Source organism: Cherax quadricarinatus, chromosome 67 (assembly GCF_038502225.1).
Source record: "Cherax quadricarinatus isolate ZL_2023a chromosome 67, ASM3850222v1, whole genome shotgun sequence".
NCBI lineage: Eukaryota > Metazoa > Arthropoda > Malacostraca > Decapoda > Parastacidae > Cherax > Cherax quadricarinatus.
In genome coordinates, this window is record NC_091358.1 from 17,884,027 (window position 1) to 17,909,942 (window position 25,916).

General features: G+C 43.1%; 1 long non-coding RNA gene across 2 annotated transcripts in view; it reads left to right on the plus strand.

Moving 5' to 3' along the window:
• Window positions 1-433: 433 nt before the first annotated feature.
• The window catches only part of LOC128699670 (uncharacterized), a 282,611-nt gene continuing 257,128 nt past the window's right edge, over window positions 434-25,916 (plus strand). The window contains exon 1 of one of the 2 annotated variants that reach the window (XR_011393899.1): window positions 434-484. This is a non-coding gene — a long non-coding RNA (uncharacterized lncRNA). The remainder of the gene's footprint in view (window positions 485-25,916) is intronic. The other variant, XR_011393900.1, reaches the window with a different exon arrangement.

A 25,916-nucleotide genomic window follows, 5' to 3' on the forward strand; every position in this document is an offset into this window, starting at 1 on the left:
AGTCTATCAGCGAGCACGGAGAATTTACCTTTTACGTCGTCACTGCTCTAACACTCTTATTCTATCTTACCTCCTCGCTGACAGTCCACCTTAGACACAGACTCTATCTTTGACTTTTTGACAACAAATTTATTACACAACCTTTGATAATACTTCCTTTAGCAATCTTCACTGACCTGACAACTGATACCTTGTAGCGCTGTATGACCCCGGTGGTTTAGCGCTTAGTTTTGATTATAATAACAATAATCAGCCTCCAGTAACACTTGTTTACGAAGCTCTGGTTGCTCCAGCGTAATAAGGAGACTCCTGCCCAGGCAGGTGTGTCGAATGAAATAATTAATTTGCAATAGTTAATGTATTATGATATTAAGGTCTTAATGGTAGAGGAAGATGATTAATATAAATTTCTTTCTTTTGTTTTCCTTTACAGGTAAGTGTGGATCACTGCTTATCGTGGGACAACTCTCACACCGCATGACAGGTATGTACATGTTACTACTATAAAAACACCTGACCAATGAACACAGTGTTGCTATCTTTCATATGTATCAATACTTGTGAACTGTCGTTGGTGTTGCCTCTGTTAGCTTGTAATGTGAAACTTGTGGGAAAAACAGTGTTTCAGACTAACTCAGGTGATCGTGGTTACCTGGTTCCCACGAGTCTACACCAGAGTTTACTAGGCTGTGACAGTAGACACCTGGATGCATTAAGGTGTGCAGGATTAGGACCACCAATAAGTCGACACTTGTCAATTTCAGTAACTGCAGTAAACTCAGTCTTGTGTTGCAGAGAACAACACAAACCTGTAGATCATAATTAATTAAGTGTTGAACCTTATGGTTTTTTCCTAAAAAAAAGTGATATATAATTGCCAGAAGAACTTTTTTTTTTCAATATTCTGAGATTGTCAATATCATAGTGTTTAATCTGGCACGAACCTGGCACTGTTGTGGCGGGAACCTGGCACTGTTGTGGCGGGAACCTGGCACTGTTGTGGCGGGAACCTGGCACTGTTGTGGCCGGGAACCTGGCACTGTTGTGGCCGGGAACCTGGCACTGTTGTGGCTGGGAACCTGGCACTGTTGTGGCGGGAACCTGGCACTGTTGTGGCGGGAACCTGGCACTGTTGTGACTGGGAACCTGGCACTGTTGTGGCGGGAACCTGGCACTGTTGTGGCGGGAACCTGGCACTGTTGTGACCGGGAACCTGGCACTGTTGTGGCGGGAACCTGGCACTGTTGTGGCGGGAACCTGGCACTGTTGTGACTGGGAACCTGGCACTGTTGTGACTGGGAACCTGGCACTGTTGTGACCGGGAACCTGGCACTGTTGTGGCCGGGAACCTGGCACTGTTGTGGCCGGGAACCTGGCACTGTTGTGGCGGGAACCTGGCACTGTTGTGGCGGGAACCTGGAATTGTTGTGGCGGGAACCTGGCACTGTTGTGGCGGGAACCTGGCACTGTTGTGACCGGGAACCTGGCACTGTTGCGACCGGGAACCTGGCACTGTTGCGACCGGGAACCTGGCACTATTGTGACCGGGAACCTGGCACTGTTGTGACCGGGAAGAAAACTGACATTTTTGACCTAAGACGAAAATATCAAACATTGTTTTTCATGAGTATGACTCGTTTAGATTTAATATTAATTTAAGTAATGACTGAGAACAGTGTAACAATAATGACTGAGAACAATGTAACAATAATGACTGAGAACAGTGTAACAATAATGACTGAGAACAGTGTAACAATAATGACTGAGAACAGTGTAACAATAATGACTGAGAACAGTGTAACAATAATGACTGAGAACAGTGTAACAATAAGCAGTGAATTTCTGTATCAGCGACCTATATTATGGGTGAAGTAGAAATATTATTTAAGTCTTAGCTGACGTATTCCTGGGAAAATATTATTTTCTGTGATTATTTTATTCGTAAATGATTTTGTCTTGACGGATATTGACTGCAGCTTTTATTACCTAAAATATAAATCGAATAGTCATTTGGAATTCTTTATGCACAAATAAAAGCATTTTTAGGAATATTTTGCAATGAAAATTCCGCCACATTTCATCTATACTAAAAGCGATGTTAAGTAAAAAAAAATAACTAGCCGCAGAGGTTAACAGTTAATCTTCATTACTGTCGTACTTAATGAAGTTGTGGAACATCGTGTGGACGGTGAAGTAACGTTGCTGACAACTTGAAGTTTTCGTAAAGGTTGTAAACATTTAGGGAATTGTATGTTTATTAATAGAATAGCAAAGGACATACTTTTCTAGTATGCACAAACACCATTGATTATGATAAATTAGACACGTGTGCAACTCTTGGGTATCTTTATTGAGGAAACGTTTTGCCACACAGTGGCTTCATCAGTCCATACACAGGAGAAATTTGAAGAACAGGAGGAGAATGAGGTAATCAGTCCCTCAACCTTGAGTCGATGTGGTCAGTCCATCAACCTAGAATAGAATACGGCATGTGAGCGTAGGCAGGAGAGGTGCAGCAGTCGTAGGTGGTGTCACATTTGCCCAATGTGGAAGTCGGTTGTGCCCAAGGGTTAGGCAAGCGAAGAATTCCCAAATATTAAGATCCCAAGAAGTTGCAGCGGTCAGTCCATCAAGATTGGTGGACTGACCACATCGACTCAAGGTTGAGGGACTGATTACCTCATTCTCCTCCTGTTCTTCAAGCTTCTCCTGTGTATGGACTGATGGAGCCAGTGTGTGGCGAAACGTTTCCTCAATAAAGATACCCAAGAGTTGCCCACGTGTCTAATTTATCAACGTGTCGGTTCTGTGAACCATTCATCTACAATCCTGTCACACTGCAACTTCTTGGGATCTTAATACTTGGGAATTCTTCGCTTTCCTAACCCTTGGGCACGACCTACTTCCACATTGAACAAATGTGACACCACCTACATCTGCTACACCTCTCCTGCCTACGGTTTATAAGCTGCTTCTCCGCTCATATGCCGTATTCTATTCAAGATTGATGGACTGACCACATCGACAGAAGATGAATGACCATACCGTCAAGAGCTTGGGCTGCCTTATACACATCAGCATTGACGAAGCATTAGGAATTTTGATGTGTTCCACAGTAGCCCAGGAATTCTGATCTTCTATTGAAGTCCTGAGTTCATAGATGGGTTGAGTAGTAATCAGCATGTCACGTCGTTTGAGGAAGACGGTCCTCTTGGCCCTCAGGGCTGGAGAAGACATAACTTGGAATCCCCGTGCAGAAATAATAGTGATCAGTTTTTCGGCCTCGATAGCGTCATTGCAGCAATGAAGGCTTCATTTAGCGAGAAAATCGCATTGAACTTGACATGTAAGCTACCCCTAGCAGCAGTTGCAAGTGCTAGTTTGGATGAGTGGTTTACTGTCCCACTGCTAGTTTGATATTCACGCGATTTGAGTAGCTCATCGTAGAGGACCACAGATGAAGGCGGAGCACAGAGGTATAAGATCCCCTCCCCAACGGGATCGTAGGAAGACGCTATAAACAACACTATAAACACCACAATCATCGCTATACCAGCACCATCGCTATACTATAATCATCACTACTCAAGAACCATCACTATACCACAACTTTCACTTCACAACAATCACCATACTATTAATCACAATACCACAACTATCACTGTACTATAACCATCACTAATCAAGAAAAAACAGTATACCACAAATATCACTACACCACAATCATCACTATACCACCACCATCACTATACAGGGAGGTGGACGAGGAAGAGGAGGAGGAAGAGGGAAACGAGGAGAATAAAGAGGTGGAACAAGAGGGGGAGAATGAAAATGAGGAGTTAAAGAAGGAAGATGACATGGAGAGGAAGATGGGAAGGAAAAGAAGGAAGAGGAAGAAGATACGGAGGAGGAAAAGGAGGTGGTGGTGGTGGTTTGGGAGGAGGAGGAGGTGGGGGGTTGGGGTGGGGGGCTGGGGGTGGGGAGCTGGGGATGGGGGGTGGGGGGCTGGGGGTGGGGGGGCTGGGGGGTTGAGGGGGGCTGGGGGGTTGAGGGGGGCTGGGGGGTTGAGGGGGCTGGGGGGTTGAGGGGGTGGGGGGGTTGAGGGGTGGGGGGGTTGAGGGGGGTGGGGGGCTGGGGGGTTGAGGGGGGTGGGGGTGGAGGTTTGGGGGGGTTGGGAGGAGGAGGAGGAGGATTAGTGAGAGGAGAAAAGGAGAAGTAAAAAAAAAGAGGAAGAGGTGGAGGAAGAGTAGGAAGCATTTGAGGAAGAGAGAGAGAGGAAAAGGAGGTGACAAGAATAGATATACTGCTAAAGGAATTAATTTGGCTTACAGTTAGTACTCCTGACAAAATTCAGAATATATACTAATTCCGATTTCTGTTTACTATACCCCCCGTGGCAGAGTCGGTAAAGCGTCTCCTGCCAATTTACAGACGAGGGTTCGAATCCCTCGCCCAACCTTCAAAATGAAATTCCCCAAAGAACTGTTGTTGGTGAAAGATAAAGAAAGTGATCTACTGAAACTCAAGTGTAAACTTGGAAACAAGTACGTTTCCTTCATAGTGGACTCTGGATCTGATACTACCCAGGTTTCACTTCTAACTGTCATGGAGTGTGGATTGGTTAACAGGATTGGTATATTGTCTGAGGAAGACGCCAAGGATTACAAGCCATCCTTGATAGGACTCCTGGATGCAGCTCTCGTGTGCCATGGTAATGTTGTCATTCATACCACCATGTTTGTCAATGAAAGCACTCCACTTCTGCTAGGTATGGATGTGCTCCACAATTACCATTGCTCTATCAGGATGTCAAACACCCGTCCCACACTAGTAGTTCGTCCCAGTTACATAAACAACATCTTCATGGGACCAAGCCCAACAATGATGTGTCAGGTGGGACAGAATGTAGTTAAAGTGATCATTGATTCTGGTAGCACTTGCTCCACCATGAACCCAAAAATTCAGAACCATCTGAATATCAAGGTTCAGGAGATGGACCCTATCACAATCATCAATCCCGGAACCAATGGGAATATACATGCACAAATTAAATATAAAATCGAAAATGCACCAGTCACCCTAAGCGGAACTACAAAACTAATAGACATCTTCCTTCACGACTGGCATGAGGACTTACTCCTCGGGTTGGATTTCCTGACTGGAATGGAACTGACATTCGTTGACCTCGACACAGTCATAGTAAGAAAACTCAGAGAATGATCCACACAAGCCTGATTCGGACGAGCTACTACTGGAAAAAAAACAGTCGGACTGTAAAAAAAAAAAAAAAAATTCTTTCTTAGCACATTTCCAGTTCTATGTGAAGCTACTTTCATGGTCATCAGAGGTCAGTCGCCATCATAGGATTTTGCAGTCCACATCCTCCGTAGGCGAACAAAACATATTAGTTATTAAGGTCCACGAGCACCTGTTTTTATACATAAAGTTTTATATTCTTGGATACAGTGATCATCTATGTAACAATTCCTTTTCAACTATGAATCCATGTTCAGACATAAAGGCAGTGGGATTATTATCTAGACAATACCTCGTCTCACTCAACTGAACTTCCTGCCAAGCTTGTATTACCGACGTCTCATCTCAGGGATGGGGAAAACAAGTGACCGCCTTGGGCACCTGATCCAGCATGCTCGTGCACTGCTTATCACAGCTGGTGGAAGCAGTGTGAATGAGAGTAGTGATGATAGTAATGGTGGTGATAAGTGGTGTTGGTAGTAGGTGGTGATGATAAGTGGTAGTGGTAGTAGGTGGGATATAAGGTAGTGTTTATGATATGTGTGTTGATGGTTGTAGTGTTGATGGTAGTACTGTTGACAGAGGTAGTAATTTTGGTGATAGGTGTTGAAGGTAGTTCTGATCATAATAGTGGTGTTGATGGCAGTAGTAGTAGTAGTGTTGATGGAAGTAGTGGTTATAGTAGGAGGAATTAAAGGTAGTGGCGATCATGATCGTGGTGTTGATGGTGGTAGTAGTGGTAGTAGTAATAGTAGTACGTAGAGTTCATGGTAGTTGTGATATTTGTAGTGGTGATACTTGTAGTGGTGGTACTTGTGGTTGTAACACTTGTACTGGTGGTACTTGTGGTTGTAACACTTGTACTGGTGATACCTGTACTGGTGATACTTGTAATACTGGTATTCTGGTGATACTGTGAGTACTGATACTTGTAGTTTTTATGCATGTAATGGTGGTACTCATAGTAATGATACATGAAGAGGTGATACTTGTAGTGTTGGTATTGAAAATGCTGATACTTGTAGTGGTGATACTAGGAGTGGTGACACTAGGAGTGGTGATACTTGTAGCTGAGATACTTGTAATGCTGACGTTTGCAATGGTGATACTTGTAATGATGGTACAAGAAGTGCTGATATTTGTAGTGGTGACATTTGAAGCTGTGGTACCGGAAGTACCGAGTCTTGTAGTGGTGGTGACATTTATAGTGGTGATACGTGTTTTGGTGGTACTAGAAAAACTGAGACTTGTAGTGGTGATTCATTGTAGTGGTGGTATTGGAAGTACTGATACTTGTACTGGTGATACTTGATGTGGTGGTACTCGTAGTGGTGATACTTGCTTTGATAATTCTTGTAGTAGTGGTACTCCTAGTAGTGATTCTTGTAGAGGTGATACTTGTAGAGATGATGTTTGCAGTGGTGATAATTTTAGTGTTGGTGTTAGAAGTGTTTCTACATGTAGTGGTGATATTCGTCGTTTAGACGTGTAATGGAGATCCTTGCAGTAGTGGTAATGGAAGTGGAGATACTTGTAGATGACGTACTTACAGTGTTGAAGATTGCAGTGATAATATTTGTAGTGGTGGTAGCTGTAGTGGAGATACTTGTAGTGTTCATGTTTGTAATGGTGATATTTATAGTGGTGGTACTTGTAGTGGTGGTACCCATAGTGGTGATACTTGTAGTGGTGATACTTGTAGTGGTGGCACTTGCAGTAGTGTTAACTTGTAGTAATGATACTTGTATCATAGTGGTGATTCAGTATCACCACTGTAACATTACTGTAAGTAGTGATATTTGTAGCGTTGATATTTGTAGTGTTGATACTTGTGGTGTTGGTACTTGATACTTGCAGTGTTGATACTTGCAGTGTTGATACTTGCAGTGTTGATACTTGCAGTGTTGATACTTGCAGTGTTGATACTTGCAGTGTTGATACTTGCAGTGTTGATGCTTGTATTAGTGATATACTTATATTGGTGATATTTGTAGTGGTGACACTTGTAGTGATGGTATTTTTAGTTGTGACACCATCAGAGTTCATCTTTACTACACATCACTAACATTATCAGTGTATCTTCACTACACATCACTAACACCATCACAGTGTATCTTCACTACTCATCATCACAGTGTATCTTCACTACTCATCATCACAGTGTATCTTCACTACTCATCATCATCACAGTGTATCTTCACTACTCATCATCATCACAGTTTGGTTTATGTTTTTAGGTTCATTGTTTAGTTACTAAATATATTTACATAGATTTTTCCCGCTTTACTTTTAATAAGGTAATATTTTTGCACTGTATAAAATACAAGGCATCATTTAGATGTACTTTTTGAGATGTTTAGAGATGTTTACTACTTTATGTATTTGACATAGAACATAAGAATGGAGGAACACTGCAGAAGGCCCATACAAGGCAGGTCCTTATCAAAACCATCCCTGCCTAAAGATACCCAAGAATTTACTCCCGTACCCACTGACTCCAATCAAACCCAGCCCCTCCCACTTATATATTTGTCCAATCTCTTTTTAAAGCTACTCAAGGTCCTAGATCTGTGTGTGACTTGAAAAAGCCCACTGTGTGGGTGAAACGTTGTCAATAAAGGATCACATTATACTGCATATGTGTTTATATTTCCACTGTGTCGGTATTTAATAACATTTATTTCCGTCCTAGTGTCGATCACCTTGCAGTAGCAGCAGTTGCAAGTTGAACTGGCAAAGAGTCGGCATAATTATCAGTTCGAATATGGTAGGATATTTGAAGAGGTGTTGATGACTTACAAGACTTGCAAGAATTACAATGATTCTCCCATTCTTCACCCTGCCTACCTACCTGAATACCTACTAACTTGTCTACCTACCTGACCCCCTACTTACCTGACTACCTACCAACCTACCTATTAACCTACCTACTAACCTACCTATTTACCTACCTACGTACTAACCTACATGCTTACCTACCTTCATACCTACTAACCTACTTACCTACTTACTAACCTACCTACTTACCTACCTACTTACCTACCAACCCTCCTGACTACCTACATACCTACCTACTTCCCTACCAACCCTCCTGACTACCTACCTAATAACCTACCTATCAACCTTCCTGACTACCTGCCTACCTTCCAAACTACCTACGTACCTTCCACTCTACCTACCAACTTACATAACTACCTACCTAACTTCCTAGCTAGCTACCTAACTTGCTATCCACCTACCTACCTATCAGTCAAACTCTCGTATCAAAAACTTGTAGCAACTTTGACACTGGAGTAATTATGTACGTATGTCTATGAGGGAATCATTGTGTGGAAGACCTGACTTCTTCCATCAGTAGGCCTACTGCTCTGCTTCTTTTCCTTTGCTTTAACACTATAATTATTGTATGTGGAGAAATTACTCCTCTCTCCATTCTTGGCACTTGCCTTGTTGCTGATGGAAAGCTCTTGATCCAAGGAAACGAATTTTCCTTTGTGAAAATCAACTTAAATGGATATAAATAAAGCAATTTTTCCTAACCAAACTAAATTGAGCTTTATTACACAATTTTTGTAATCTCTTTTATAAAGTATATATATATATATATATATATATATATATATATATATATATATATATATAATGTGTGTGTGTGCGCGCGCGCGAAAGGAATTCGCAAGAGCAGGCGAAATATACACAAACACTGATCTCTGCCAGAGATCGGTGTTTGTGTATATTTTCCCTGCTCTTACGAATTCCTTGCATTGTTAAAATCTCTAGTTGGTCGATGCATGCAGGGGATGAGATGAAAAGATGTAAGCCTCCCACCTGAAAGCTGGCTGCCTTGGATCAACGTCTAGCGTGAGCTGGGCGCCAAGGTCCAGTGTGGTAAGGATGGTAAAGCACAGCGTACCTTGTTCCACGGTTCGTAGGTTCGAGTCTCCTTCGGCCAGAGATCAGTGTTTGTATGTATATCTATACACCCACGGAACAAGTGGTATTGATCAATAACAACACTGCACTAGCCAAGGAGTCGAACCCATGCTGTTTTGGCCTGCCCCATGGCGCATGACGCTTTAGACCACTAGACCACACAATCCTTAACAATGGTGCATCCAGCCAAACTAGATGTTGCACCCACCATCGAAGGACATGCGGTGGTGTGGACGCCTCCGAGCTAATTTCATTCTACTCCCTGTTGTTTGTGTACTAGCTCAACAAACAGTATATTATATTATTGTACCCACGGAACAAGTGGTATTGATCAATAACAACACTGCACTAGCGAAGGAGCTAAGAAACAACCCCTCCTCACCCCCCTGGATAATAGTTTTGGTAATCCCGCACCTCCTCCTAATTTTCAAACTAAGAATTCTCTGCATCATATTCACTCTACACATTGCCCTCAGATACCACATCTTCACTGCCTCCAGCCTTCTCCTTGTTGCAACATTCACCATCCATGTTTCACACCCATATAAGAGCACTGGTATAACTATGCTCTCTTACATTCCCCTCTTTGCTTCCATGGAAAATTCTTTGTCTTCACAGACTCCTCAGTGTACCACTCACCTTTGTATCCTCGACAGTGCTATGACTCACCTCATCTTTCATAGACCCATCTGCAGACACTTCTACTCCTAAATATCAGAATACATTCACCTCCTCCATACTCTCTCCCCCCAGTCTGATATCCAATTTTTCGTTACCTAATTTTTTTTATCCTCATCACCTAACTCTTTCCAATATTCACTTCAATTTTCTTCTTTTACATATCCCTACCAAACTCATCCATCAAACTCTGCAGCTTCTCTCCAAATCTCCCAAAAGCACAGTGTCATCAGCAAAGAGCAACTGTGGCAACTCCCACTTTGTGTTTGATTCTCTGTCTTTTAACCCCACACCTCTTGCCAACACCCGAACATCCACTTTTCTCACAACCTCATCTATAACTATATTGAACATCCATGGTGACATCACACATCCTTGTCTAAGGCCTACTTTTACTGGGAAATAATCTCCCTCTCTCTTACACACTAACCTGAGCCTCACTATCCTCATAAAAACTCGTCACTGCTTTCAATAACCTACCTCCTATCCCATACATCTACCACATTCCCCCCCCCCTCCTATCCACCTTGCTGTCCCTGTACGCATATAGGGGTGAACATTAAAATGGTATAAAATACCGACAGGTTGTTAGGTAAGACACATATGCAACAGTTAGGTATCTTTATTTCGAAACGTTTCGCCTACACAGTAGGCTTCTTCAGTCGAGTACAGAAAAGTTGATAGAAGCAGAAGATACTTGAAGACGATGTAATCAGTCCATCACCCTTAAAGTTTTGAGGTGGTCAGTCCCTCAGTCTGGAGAAGAGCATCGTTCCATAGTATGAAACAATGTCCTACTTCCACATTGGGCAAATGTGACACCACCTACGACTGCTGCACCTCTCCTGCCTACGGTTTATAAGCTGCTTCTCCGCTCATATATGCCGTATTCTATTCAAGATTGATGGACTGACCACATCGACTCAAGGTTGAGGGACTGATTACCTCATTCTCCTCCTTTTCAAGTTTCTCCTGTGTATGGACTGATGAAGCCACTGTGTGGCGAAACGTTTCCTTAATAAAGACTATCCCTACGTCCTCGCTATCTTTGTTACACACGCTATCCCTACGTCCTCGGTATCTTTGTTATGTTCCACACACTATCCCTACGTCCTCGCTATTTTTGTTATGTTCCACACACTATCCCTACTTCCTCGCTATCTTTGTTATGTTCCACACACTATCCCTACGTCCTCGCTATCTTTGTTATGCTCCACACACTACTCCTACTTCCTCGCTATCTTTTGTAGTCTTCCTCACGTTAGATGCATCATCCATACTCTCATTTCCTCACGAGTATTGTTAGGTAAGACACATATGCAACAGTTAGGTATCTTTATTTCGAAACGTTTCGCCTACACATTAGGCTTCTTCAGTCGAGTACAGAAAAGTTGATAGAAGCAGAAGAGACTTGAAGAAAATGTAATCAGTCCATCACCCTTATAAGGCTCCATCCTGTCACTTCAACTCCTTATTGTTTCAGACTATGGAACAATGCTCTTCTCCAGACTGAGGGACTGACCACCTCAAGACTTCAAAGGTGATGGACTGATTACATCGTCTTCAAGTCTCTTCTGCTTCTATCAACTTTTCTGTACTCGACTGAAGAAGCCTACTGTGTAGGCGAAACGTTTCGAAATAAAGATACCTAACTGTTGCATATGTGTCTTACCTAACAACCTGTCGGTATTTTATACCATTTTAATGCTCACGAGTATTATTCCACATTCTAGGTGGACATTCTAGATGCACATTCTAGGTGCACATTCTAGGTGCACATTCAAGGTGCCCATTCTAGGTCTATATTCTAGATGCACATTCTAGGTGGACATTCTAGATGCACATTCTAGGTGCACATTCTAGGTACACATTCAAGGTACCCATTCTAGGTCTACATTCTAGGTGCACTTTCCCTACAGCCTTGCAGTCTTTGCGGTGTTGCACGCCCCAAGTGCACTACCCTTACTCTGTTGTCCTCTGTGCCATACAATTCCTCAGGAAATAAAACAGAGTAGTAAGAGTTTTACCCTGTGGGTTATTTTAATATATCAGGAAGCGGTCACCCGATAGGGGATCACACAGTAGCTTAGGAATGGGAGGCAATAATAGAGGTTAATTTTAACACGGCCATTATTAAATAAGTCTCTGAAAATAATTAAATAACTCACATAGAATAAATCGTTAATAATGTGAATATTATCCACAGAACTATTTGGCGAAACTCAAGTGAGATGCTCAGCGGGAATAACATAAGAATATAAGAATGGAGAAACACTGCAGAAGGCCTACTGGCCCATACAAAGCAGGTCCTTATCAAAACCATCCCTTCCTGAACATGGTCTACAAGAGACTTGCCTCAGTACCATTCCACATATTGATATAGCTCATGGAGGAGGAATTGAGTAGACTAGTAGCTATCAGCGAAGAAGCTGGGCCAGGAGCTGCGACTCGACCCCTGCAACCACAAATATATGAGAACAAGACTCACGAAATCGTAATGACGCGATTGCAAACAAACCATACCACGGGCGGGTTAGAACACGCGATCAGAGTCTCAAAACTCCAGACCGTCGCGTTAGCCACTGGACCAGCTAGCCACAATGAGATTCATCCATAGTCACAGTGGTGCCTATGCTAACCTTCCTATGGTGTATAAATATACCTAGTTGGATGAATCTTATTGAGACACTCTGATCGCGGGTTCTAACCCCGCTCGTGGTATCGTTTATATGAGAACAAATAGGAGTACATAACCAGACTGAGGCCTCGGCCACGCGTCACGATCGACAGGTGAACGAAAGACTTCCTCCTCTTAAATAAATGCAGTTGGCCAGGAAGCTGGAGTAACTTTCTCAGTCGCACTAACACATCTACGGGTAGAAGAGTTTCCTCTTTTTTTGGCATTGCATACGTCCAGGAAAATATTTATGCTTACATATTAATGCAGTACGTACAGAAAATATCTGTTCCTGTCCAGCTCTCTTCATGAGTGACCCGACCACTAACTGAAGACTGTGAGACCGGGAAAAGCCCTGTAGGTTGGATAAGCATAAAGTTAAAAACCAAGATACTGAGCAATACTTAATAAATGAAGCATTGAATGTTGCTTGGAATCTTCAACAAAGAAAATACATTTTCTCATTTTTCTGTACAATGCTTACGTGGGCTGACTGATGAGTGTAGGTGAAGTGCTCGAAAGCCGCCTCCATCCAGGAAATAAAAATATCGGATGGCAAGACAGTGAAACTCTCCACTAGATGGCTCCCCATTCGGCATCTTCCAGGAAAACTGGAGACCCTAAAAACCCAACCAGCCACACACTTTCTTAAGATATATAGTGCCTTTTTTTATGACAGAGAAAGAACATCTTATCCTGTTCAAAATAAGTAGAAACAAGAGACTAACGTACCACTATTATAATAAGAACTTAGCCTTTCATGCAGCCGCTAAGCCGACTGGAAAAAATAATTTGCATCCTATAGCCAGAGTCCACCTCAATAACCTGACAATAGATCCTTTATATTTCTATATAAAATGGTGCTTCTCACGTCTAAAGAATATCTTCCAAAAAAAGTAAAGGTATTTCATGCCAGAAATAATTGTAGGTCTTAATAGTCAGATAATTTGACTTTCTAGGAAGCAGAGTCTCACAAGGGAATGATATAAGAAATAAGGTTGTGCAAGAAAGGTATAAAATACCGACAATATGAAAGTTAAGACACATGTGCAACATCTGGATATCTTTATTGTAGACGTTTCGCCATCCAGTGGCTTTATCAATACAGATTCTAGGACATAATAGGAAGACAGTAGAACTATATACAAAAGATGAGGTAATCAGTTCCTCGGCCTTGGAGTTAGTGTTCACAGCATCGTGGTGGAGGATGCTGTGAACACTAACTCCAAGGCCGAGGAACTGATTACCTCATCTTTTGTATATAGTTCTACTGTCTTCCTGTTATGTCCTAGAATCTGTATTGATAAAGCCACTGGATGGCGTTACGTCTACAATAAAGATATCCAGATGTTGCACATGTGTCTTAACTTTCAAGAAATAAGGTGTTATTATGTTATCGCGGTGAAGCTGCTCTCAGCGAATGACAACTTTTGTTCCGAGTAGGGAAATTAGATCTAACAAAAATGATCCCAAATGGATGAACAATAGATTAAAACATCTCATTGGTCGAAAGTGAGGCATATATAGGCGTATCAAAAGAGGGAATGGGCAGTTAAGAAATCAGTATATTCAAAGAGAGAAATAAAGAAAGGAATAAGAAAAGTAAAACGGGGTTATGAGGCTAAGGTCGCAAGGGATTCAAAGACTAACCCAAAAGGGTTCTTTCAGGTATACAGAAGTAAGATTAGGGACAAGATTGGCCCACTTACGAGTAACTCTGGTCTGATCACTGACAGTGATAGGAATATGTGTGAAATTCTCAATACCTACTTCCTCTCAGTTTTCACCCATGAAAATACTAGCGATATTCCTGAAATAATAGATTATGTAGAACAGGATGATGATAAACTATGCACGATTGCGGTAACTAGTGACATGGTCCTCAGATAAATAGAGAAAATAAAACCTAATAAATCCCCAGGTCCTGATGAACTGTTTGCAAGGGTGTTAAAGGAATGTAAAGAGGAACTTAGCATACCTTTGGCTAAACTTTTCAACATATCACCACAAACTGGCATAGTGCCTGATAAGTGGAAAATAGCAAATGTAATACCAATTTACAAGGCAGGTGACAGGTCCTTGTCTTCGAACTATAAACCAATAAGCCTTACCTCCATAGTGGGAAAATTTATGGAATCAATAATTGCCGAAGAAATTCGTAGCCATCTTGATAGGCACAGATTGAATAATGAATCTCAACACGGTTTTACAAAGGGGCCTTTCTGTCTTACGAATTTACTAACATTTTTCACTAAGGTGTTTGAGGAGGTAGATCATGGTAATGAATATGATATTGTGTATATGGACTTCAGGAAGGCTTTCGATAAAGTTCCACATAAGAGGCTACTGATGAAACTTAAAGCACACGGAATAGGAGGAGAATTTTTTTCCTGGGTAGAGGCATGGCTGACAAATAGACAGCAGAGAGTTTGCATAAATGGGGATCAATCAGAATGGGGGCACGTCACAAGCGGTGTTCCTCAGGGGTCAGTGTTGGGCCCGTTGTTGTTTACAATTTACGTAAACGACACAGATGAGGGAATAGCGACATAAGCAAATTTGCTGATGACACCAAAATAGGCCGTCCAATTCATTCTAATGAGGACACTAGAGCACTCCAGGATGATTTGAATAGACTGATGCAATGGTCGGAGAAGTGGCAGATGCAGTTTAATATAGACAAATGCAAAGTTCTAATTGTTGGACAGGAAAATAACCATGCCACATATAAACTAAATAATGTAGTTCTTAAAACTACTGATTGCGAAAAGGATTTAGGAGTTCTGGTTAGCAGTAATCTAAAACCAAGACAACAGTGCATTAGTGTTCGCAATAAAGCTAACATAATTCTTGGCTTCATATCTAGAAGTACAAATAATAGAAGTCCTCAGGTTGTTTTTCAACTCTATATATCCTTGGTTAGGCCTCATTTAGACTATGCTGCTCAGTTCTGGTCACCATATTACAGAATGGATATAAATGCTCTGGAAAACGTACAGAGGAGGATGACAAAGATGATCCCATGTATCAGAAATGTTCCCTATGAGGATAGACTGAGGGCCCTGAATCTGCACTCTCTCGAAAGGCGTAGAATTAGGGAGGATATGATCGAGGTGTATAAATGGAAAACAGGAATAAATAAAAGAGATGTAAATAGCGTGCTGAAAATTTCCAGCCAAGACAGGACTCGCAGCAATGGTTTTAAGTTGGAAAAATTCAGATTCAGGAAGGATATAGGAAAGCACTGGTTTGGTAATAGAGATGTGGATGACTTAAGAAACCGTAATGACACGATTGCAAATAAACCATACCCCCAGCCGGGATTGAACCCGCGGTCATAGTCTCAAAACTCCAGCCCGTCACGTTAGCCACTAGACCAGCTTGCCACAATAAGATTCATCCAACTAGGTATATTTCTACACCATAGGAAAGTTAGCACAGGCACCTCTGTGACCACAAATGCAAGTTTTTACAGACGAATCTCCAGCTAGCGTGGCCGTGACGAACTCTAGCTCAAGTCCCTTCACTTTCCTATGGTGTAGAAATATACCTAGTTGGATGAATCTTATTGTGGCTAGCTGGTCTAGTGGCGAACGCGACGGGCTGGAGTTTTGAGACTCTATGACCGCGGGTTCAATCCCGGCCGGGGGTATGGTTTATTTGCAATCGTGTCATTACGATTTCTTAAGTCATGTTGACGGCAGTGAAGGGACTTGAGCTAGAGTTCGTCACGGCCACGCTAGCTGGAGATTCGTCTGTAAAAACTTGCATTTGTGGTCACAGAGGTGCCTGTGCTAACCTTCCTATGGTGTAGAAATATACCTAGTTGGATGAATCTTATTGTGGCTAGCTGGTCTAGTGGCTAACGCGACGGGCTGGAGTTTTGAGACTCTATGACCGCGGGTTCAATCCCGGCCGGGGGTATGTTTTTTTTGAGATGTGGATGAGTGGAACAAACTCCCGAGTACAGTTATTCGGGCTAAAACGTTGTGTAGTTTTAAAAATAAGTTAGATAAATACATGAGTGGGTGTGGGTGGGTGTGAGTTGGACCTGACTAGCTTGTGCTGCTGGGTCTGGTGCCGTGCTCCTTCCTTGAGTAGAGGTGGGTCATTGGACTAATCTGGGGGGGGAGGCATGGACCTGTTTCGCATGGGTCAGTAGACCTGTTGCAGTGTTCCTTCTTTATGTTCTTACATGATATGCCTGAGTTATGTCCGGTTCAGGAAAGTAATGCGATTTAAAAAAATCATATGGGTCATTTTTAGTAATCAGAAAGGGTAATACGGAAATTTAGAAATTTGAAAAGCGCTTTGACGACGCAGGTTATTCTGCGCTCTTTACAATATAAATAGATGTAGCACTCAAAAAACGATGATAAATGAAAAAAAAATACTAGTATGAATAAAATACAAAACAAACAAGTTCTGTCACACCAAGATTAAACAACCAGCATCATTTAAAAATTCCGAAAAAGTATTTTCATCATCACTCACTCCATGACTGTCTTGCCAGAGGCGTGCTGACACTACAGTTAAATTGTTAATACCTAAACCTCTCCTATTTCCCTTAGATCTCTACAGGCTCCTCGGGATTCTAAAAATCACAGAGAAAGCAAAAAGGTCTCAGAGGAGTGCAATGGAGTGCAGTCAACTGATTGCCACAAGCTCCACAGAGGAAAAATCACCTGCACCTCGTTAAACAGACTTATCCTTTGAACACAAGCACAGTCGTGCTGCAAGATACTACCCCACGTTCATCACTAGAGCCCAGCGCTTAGGGGCCTCCATCCCCTGCCTACAAAGATGTTTTTGAGCAATGTTCAAGGCTGGCAGGGGTAGTATCTAACCTCTATGGCCGCAGATACTTCAAGGCAACAGTCTATAAGACCATGTATCTCATCATTTAGATAGCAACTAAAGTGGGATAACGGGCGTTTGCCAAACCTGACACAGAAAGCACTGGCCAAGCTCTTCATGACAAACGACAAAAATAAGCTCAGACTCGACATAGCAACAGGGGAAGTACAGAATATACCAGTGCAAAGCTGTATCGTCCCCTCAAGGGAGGTTCCTTGTCGCTGGTGAGGAGCTCTCGATCTAGAGAATTGGATCTATGCTCCAGTTCCCTGAATTGAGCCTGAATTACTTCCATCCCCCACCAGGCGCTATATAATCCCTACCGGTTTAGCGCTCCCCACGATTATAATAATAATAATAACGCTGTATCCTCAGTTAAGGAAAGGATTTAACAAGTGCAGCAGAGAAGAGGTGGCTAAGGAGTCGATCTAGTGACAACACTGCAGCCTGGACCGGCATAACGTTACATACAGACAGAACTCTTCCCCAGGGTGTGGTGGAAGAGTCCATTAAGAATATCTAGTAATGTCAGATTGAGAAGATGAGTCGATGTGGTCAGTCCATCAATCTTGAATAGAATTGATGGAGTGACCACAGCGTCAGATTATCCACTTGGGCTTCTTTAAGCGAGAGGCCCAAATAAGACTTCAGTCATACCACAGAGTTACACAGGTGGGGCGGCTGTTTAAGAGCACAGCCTCTCGAAAGCTAAAAGTGTAATCTACCAAGATTACAACATATTTTTGTCCCTCGTTTGAAAGAATCGAAGGAGCCACACTATAAACTGCTCTACGTCCATATGGACAGTAAAGATTGAGACTTTGTCTCTGGAACACGTCTAATTAGTTCCTATTGTGAAACCAGTTGGTTTATGGAAAAAGTGCAGTAACATACACAATACACAAATAACCCGCACATAAAAGAGAGAAGCTTACAACGACGTTTCGGTCCGACTTGGACCATTGACAAAGTCACACTATCCAGAAGTACGAACGAACTAACGAAAGTTCAGGTAAGATCCCAAATGGGATGAGCGGGGAAGACGGGACAGACGGAGAACAGTGCTGGAGAGGAGTGTTATTAGTCGTAGAAATAGAGCCAGGGCTTAACCCAGCAGCGAGGCGATCGTGGGACAGATATCGAGAAGAGAAATTCAGGCTCTTCTGTTGGGACTCCGGTGGGGTGAGCGGGAAGGAAGGGACATGCGACGTTTAGAGCTAGAGAGGAGTGTAGAACTGAGCCATGTCTTAACCCAAAGGGTATGGCGAACGTGGATCAGAGAATGGTCCTGTCATAGAAGGTACCTCTCGGAGAATCCAAGGTTATTTGTAAATAGGGTTAGGAGCAGGATCATGCAAGGAGTAGAAAAGGTTGTGTTGGTTTGTGGGTCTGCGAATGTCTTCGTCAAGGAGAGAGGTCCAGTAGTCATGTCGTGTCACGAGTTTGTCAATCTGTCTGTCACTGAGCGTCTTCCAGCACAGATTCAGCGCAGGGATGTCTAACTGGGCATGTAGAGACTCGCATGTGGCGAAGTCCTCCCATCAGACATCAAGCACCCAGCACAGCGCCTTGTTCTGGACACGCTGCAGTTTAAGTAAGTTTGTTTTTGCTGCAAGAGAGAGGGCTAGAGGAGAGTAAGTTATCAGAGGACGTATAAGGGATTTGTAGAGATGTAGTTTGGTGCGTTGAGAGGCATGTTTCAGCTTGTAAAGGCCCGCAAGGGCCTTACTAGCTATTGCATGCCTTGAGTGAATGTGTCCGTGTAAGCGTAGAAGGTAGTCAAGATTAACGCCAAGGACAGTGAGAGATTGTGTCATGGGGATGTAAGTGCGGGTGTCAGCTGTTCTGAGCTCGACAGGTAATGGAGGATCACGTTTTCTGTAGTTAAAATATGTAATGCTGGATTTAGCTGCATTGGTTTTGATCCTCCATTTTTGTTCCCAGATGGCTATCCTGTCGACCTCATTTTGTGTTTTTGTGTGAGTGTATCTATATTGGCATGAGTGATAAGTTGTGTAATGTCGTCTGCATAGGCTAGTGTGATGGAGTTTTGGTATACAGGTGTTGGAATGTAGAGGGTAGGGGAGAGGACAGATCCCTGGGGTACTCCAGCATTTAGTGTGAAGTAGTCAGTAACAGCCTTGGAATTTGATTCTCATGGTACGGCCGTCTAGGAAGTTGCAGAGGAGTTTACGAGTAGTGAGAGGCAGGTTAAAGTTAGTGCAGAGTTTGTACTTGAGCCCTTGGTGCCAGACAGTGTCAAAAGCTTTTTCAACGTCTTTTGCAACCAGGGCTGTCCTGTTTCTTTGTTCTGTGTTTATGTGGATGTAGTTGAGAATGATGTTAATGGCATCTTGTGTGGATCTGTGTGTTCTGAAGCCAAACTGACCATCAGAAAGTAGAGAGTTGTGTTCCAGGTATCTGCGAAGGCGATGGTTGATGAGTTTTTCAAAGAGTTTACCTAAAGTTTCGAGGAGGCTGATAGGGCGATAATTTCTAGGATCAGAGTGGTCTTTTTTGGGTTTAGGAAGGAGGATAGCAGTAGCAGCTTTGAAGAGGGAAGGGAAGTATCCAGAGGCAAGGGAGGCATTGAGGAGGTTTGTGTAGGCAGTAATGATAGAGTCAGGAAGGTGTTTTAGGATAATATGGTTTAGTCCAGAGGCGCCAAGAGCCTTGGGAGGAAGGTGTCTGAGGAGAGTTTTAATGTCTGTGTTGGTGAAAGGAGTGTCGAGTTCATGGGAGGAGGTAAGAGAGTCTAGATGAATGTGGCTATCTGGTGTTGTATCTTGTGTGTGTGCAGTGTTCCAATGTTCTATGTTCTGAATGTGTTGAATAACGTTAGGGTGAGGTCGGTGAGGGTGGAAGATGTTCTCCCAGATGTGTTTGAAGATGTTGGTAGCAGCCTGTGGGTCTGAGATGTGTGTTGTTGTGGGTGATGTGTTTGAATTTGTTGGTGGGAGTAGTGCCTCTTATTTTTTTGATAAAGTTCCAGAAGGCTTTAGTGTTTTTAATACGCTGCTTGTCAGCTTGTTGTATGAGTTGTGACCAGTGATTGTTGTGGTCTTGGTCTAGACTGTGTATAATGTTGTTTCTAAGGTAGGTGAGATCTAATCGAACTTGATTAAATCTGTGTGTGTTGTAGAGGAAGCGGTTGTGGTAGCAGATAATTAGTCTTCTTGTTCTGAGTGACGGTTTGAAGGAATAACGAGTGGTGTGAGTTTTCTTTGGTATTGCGTTGTTGGCTGCTTGTGTAATGGTGTCCTGGATGAGATCAAGTTGAGTATCGATGTCAGAGATAGGTTTGTTGTTATAGTCGTAGGTGAGGTTAATATTGTCTGTGTTGTTTGAAAGCATCCCAGTCAGCGTTCTTGTAGGAGAAGGAAGGTGTGGTTGGAATGAGGATAGGGTTGGAGGGGATGTGCAAGATGACTGGGATGTGATCAGAGCCTGTAATAGGGCCAGGTGAGATGTAGTGTTGAAATAGAGAACTGGCTCGTTTTGCCAGAATGATGTCTGGTTTGCCTTGGCCCGCGTGATTGAAGAAGGTATTGAAGTCTGGGCCGAGATGAATTAGGTGTTTATGGTTTGTGAAGTTGAGTAACTGGTGACCAAGTTGGTTGTTACTGGTGTGATGAAAGGCGGTGTGTTTGGCATTCATGTCAGCTAGTAGGTATGTTGGTGTGTTGATGTAGTTGAAGACTAAGGAAAGGTCGTGTATGTTGAGAATAGTGTTTGGGCGAGCATAGGTGGTGAAAAAGATAAAGGGGCCAAGGTGGGTGTGTATTCTGACTGCAAGACAGTGTTGGTGAATAAAAGGGATTGGGAGAGATTCGTGTTTTATGTTGGATTTGACAAGGATGGCAACCCCATCGTGGGGATCATAGGGGGACTGTAGTGCAGTATAACCATAATGGCGGATACGTTGAGGGGCTTTGAGGCAGGTACTGTTTAGCAAAACAATATCTGGTCTCTCTGCTTCAAGGAGCTCGGCCAGTAGGTGTCTAATAGTAAAGTAAGAACGTACGTTGAACTGAATCACCTTAAACATGATTTAATGGTTTCGTCATAGCAAAGTTAATGTCGGAGGAGTTTGGATTGAAACCCGTGATAGTGGTGCCATCAGTGGATGCGAGTTTGTAGGTGTTACGGACCCGTTTCCTGGAGGGGGAGGAAGAGATGGATCTGTTTTTATGTTCTTTTGTATGTCTGTCAGAAGTTGGGGCAGGTTTGGGTTTGAGTGGATTTTGTCTGGAGGAGGTGGAGTTGGACCTGGATGAAGTTCTGGTTGTGGTGGAGGAGTGGGCAAAGGTGGATGCAGAGGAAGTGGAAGCTTTGGTAGGGGATGAGGAAGTGGAAGCTATGGTATTGGGTAAGGAAGCGGAAGCTTTGGTAGGGGATGAGGAAGTGGGTAAAGAGGTCGGGGGAGGGGTGGTCGTAGCAGCAGCAGTAGGGGTGTTGGTGGGAGGGGTGGAAGTAGTGAAGAGGGGTTGGGGGGGGAGGAGAGCTGGTGGGTGTAGGAAGTGGGGGGGTGGGAGAGAGGGAGGAGGGAGAGGTTGTAGGGGGCTTAGAAGAGAAGCAGGAAGGAGGGATAATTAAAGAGGGAAGATTGTTAGTGGACAAGATTAGGTTAAGGACATGTGAGTAGTCCGATTGGTAGGCTTGAGAGATTACCATCGCAGAGTGGGCAGCAGTGGCGAGTTGGCAGTTAGTTTTGTAGTCTAGTGTGGGTGTAGGTGTAGAAGGAGAGGTGATTGTAGTCTGTGTGTTGGTGTTTGAAGTGTGTAGAGTAGGAGGGGTAGACCAAGTGCGTGGGGTAACCCAGGCATTGGGGGTAGGGGTGGAAGGTATTGTAGGAGGGGGAGGTGCAGGGAAGGGGTTGGGGAGGGAGGGAGGTTGGCTTTCTCTGAGGGTGGAGAGAATGTCTTTTCTAGTAGGGCAGGAATTTGCAACTGCAGTTAGAACATTTTAGGGGGAGGTTGCAAGTGTTCCAGAAGTGGCCAGTTGCTGAACATCTGGAGCAGGTTTGTGTGGAAGTGCATGAGATTTTGTCGTGGCCGAATTTGTAGCATTTCAGACATTGTGTGATGGGGTGAAAGTTTGGAGTGAAGAGAGAGTTTGGAGGAATGCGGATGGTCTTGGCAAGGATTCCTTGATTGAAGAGTGTAGAGGCGTCAGAAGGAGTTGAACAGCGTATTTTGAGGATGGTAGAGTTTTCAGGTCTATAAATATCGTCAACAGAGACTTTGTTCTTAGTACTAATGTCTTTGATTAAGTCTTCTTTGTCTGTGTCATAGGCAGTCAGGAGAGAATAGTCTACGTGTTTTGCTATCACTGTGCATTTGGCGCGGTGCTCAGGAGTCCAAATAATAATGAAGCCAGCATTGAGAAGTTTTTGTCTGGTCTCGGTTGAGGTGTACGTGTCGTAAGAATGTCTGTCAAGAAGTAGTTTGAATCCAGAGTTGGTTTTAAAGACTTTATACTGAGGAGCGCCAGTGATCTGGTACAGTAAATTTCCAGGACAGATAGTGGCATGATCAGATTTAGAGTATTTGAGGTTAAGCGAGAAAGAATTGGGCTTGGAAGAGGTGGGGGCAGGGTAGGCCTTAGAAGCAGGAGTAGACAGAGTAGAGGCAGGTGTTGGCAGTAGAGGAGTGGTAAGGGGAAAGGAGGTGGAAGGCATTGCAGGCATCGTAAATTAGATGTGGGGGCCAATCCTGTGAGAAAAATTGGCTAGGCAAGTACGTGTGAAGTAGACACACGTACTTGCCTGGTTATAACTTTAAAGTTTCTTGTGGAGTCCGTCTCTGGAGGCACAGGACACTGAGGAGGTGAGCTGTAGCTTGATGGAGCACTGTATGCCCTGAACTGGCTGTAAGGCGTGCAGACCACACGTACAGGCTGAGGCGTGGAGACTTCAGACAGCAACAGGAGTGCAGAGGGAAGCTTCCTGCCCTTGGGTAGGCAGCCACCGACGCACCAATCCTGATGGTGAAGACGAAGGTCCAGTAACCACCACTCGGTGAAGAGAGCAACTCTGGCTGTGAGCGATGAGGAGAGCCAACACTAGCTGAATGGCGAGCGGACTTCACATACAGGCTGAGGCGTGGAGACTTCAGACAACGGCGAGGAGAGGCAACACTGGCTGTATAGCGTGTAGACTACACGTACAGTCTGGAGCGTGGAGGCTACAGATAGCAACAGGAGTGCAGAGGGAGGCTTCCTGCCCTTGGGTAGGCAACCACCGACGCACCAATCCTGAAGGTGAAGACGAAGGTTTAGTAACCACCAATAGTCACACTCAACACGGGGTAATTATAGAGGCGAGATCGTTCGTCGATGGAGCTGTGTGTCGAATGCCATCCAGAAGTGGAGCAGGACGGCTATATATAGGCAGGAAGAGGTGGTGGTGGTAGTAGTAGTAGTACAAGAATGGTATATAATACCGACAAGATGAAATTAAGACACATGCGCAAAACCCGGGCATCCATATCGTAAACGTTTCGCCATCCAGCGTCCACAACATAAGAACATAAGAAAGGAGAAACACTGCAGCAGGCCTGTTGGCCCATACTAGGCAGATCCTTTACAATTCATCCCACTAACAAACATTTGACCAGCCCTATTTTCAATGCAACCCAAGAAACAAGCTCCGATGTGCAAGTCCCACCCAAATCCAACCCCTCCCACTCATGTACTTATCCAACCTAAATTTGAAACTACCCTAAGTCCTAGCCTCAATAACCCAACTAGGTAGACTGTTCCACTCATCAACTACCCTATTTCCAAACCAATACTTTCCTATGTCCTTTCTAAATCTAAACTTATCTAATTTAAATCCATTACTGCGGGTTCTCTCTTGGAGAGATATCCTCAAGACCTTGTTAATATCCCTTTTATTAATACCTATCTTCCACTTATACACTTCGATCAGGTCCCCCCTCATTCTTCGTCTAACAAGTGAATGTAACTTAAGAGTCTTCAATCTTTCTTCATAAGGAAGATTTCTAATGCTATGTATTAATTTAGTCATCCTACGCTGAATGTTTTCTAACGAATTTATGTCCATTCTGTAATATGGAGACCAGAATTGAGCTGCATAATCTAGGTGAGGCCTTACTAATGATGTATAAAGCTGCAGTATGACCTCTGGACTTCTGTTGCTTACACTTCTTGATATAAATCCCAGTAATCTATTTGCCTTATTACGTACGCTTAGGCATTGCTGTCTTGGTTTAAGGTTGCTGCTTACCATAACCCCCAAGTCCTTTTTCGCAATCTGTATGGCTAAGTTCTACATTATTTAACTTATAAGTGCTAGGGTTATGGACACTCCCGAGCTTCAGAACCTTGCATTTATCTACACTGAACTGCATCTGCCACTTTTCTGACCAAGAGTAGAGTTTGTCTAAATTCTCCTGAAGTACCCTAACATCTACTTTTGAATCAATTATCTTACCTATCTTCGTGTCATCGGCGAATTTGCTCATATCACGAGTAATTCTTTCATCAAGATCATTGATATATATTATAAACAACAACGGGCCCAAGACTGATCCCTGTGGAACGCCACTTGTTACTGATCCCTACTCGGATTTAACCCCATTTATGGACACTCTCTGCTTCCTGTCTGTGAGCCATGATTCGATCCACGAGAGCACCCTTCCCCCAATGCCATGAGCTGCTACTTTCTTCAACAGTCTTTGGTGCAGAACTCTATCAAATGCCTTACTAAAATCTAAGTAAATAATATCAAATTCTTTATCGTGGTCAACAGCCTCAAAAGCTTTACTGAAGAAAGTTAATAAATTAGTTAAACAAGACCGGCCTCTTGTGAATCCATGCTGAGTATCATTAATCAAGCTATGCTTATCAAGATGGCTTCTTATAATTTGAGCTATAATTGACTCTAGTAATTTGCCTACAATTGAGGTCAGGCTTATTGGGCGGTAATTTGACGGTAACGACTTGTCCCCTGTTTTAAAAATAGGAATTACATTAGCCATCTTCCACATATCAGACACTACACCTGTTTGAAGAGATAAATTAAAAATATTAGTTAATGGTTCACAGACTTCCATTTTGCATTCCTTTAGAACCTTTGAAAAAAACTCATCAGGACCCGGTGACTTACTTTGCTTCAGTCGGTCTATCTGCTTCACAACCATTTCACTAGTGACTGTGATGTTACATAATTTATCTTCTTCTGGCCCGCTATAAAAATTTATTACCGGAATATTATTAGTGTCTTCCTGTGTAAAAACCGAGAGAAAATAATTATTTAAAATCGAGCACATTTCATTCTCTGTCAGTAAGATGCCCATAGTTATTTTTAAGGGGACCTATCTTATCTCTGACTTTTGTTCTATATACCTGGAAAAATCTTTTTGGGTTAGTTTTAGAATCCCTAGCAACTTTAATTTCATAGTCCCTTTTAGCTTTTCTTATCCCCTTTTTAATGTCCCTCTTAATGTCAATATACTGATTCATAAGATGACCCTCACCTCTTTTGATACGC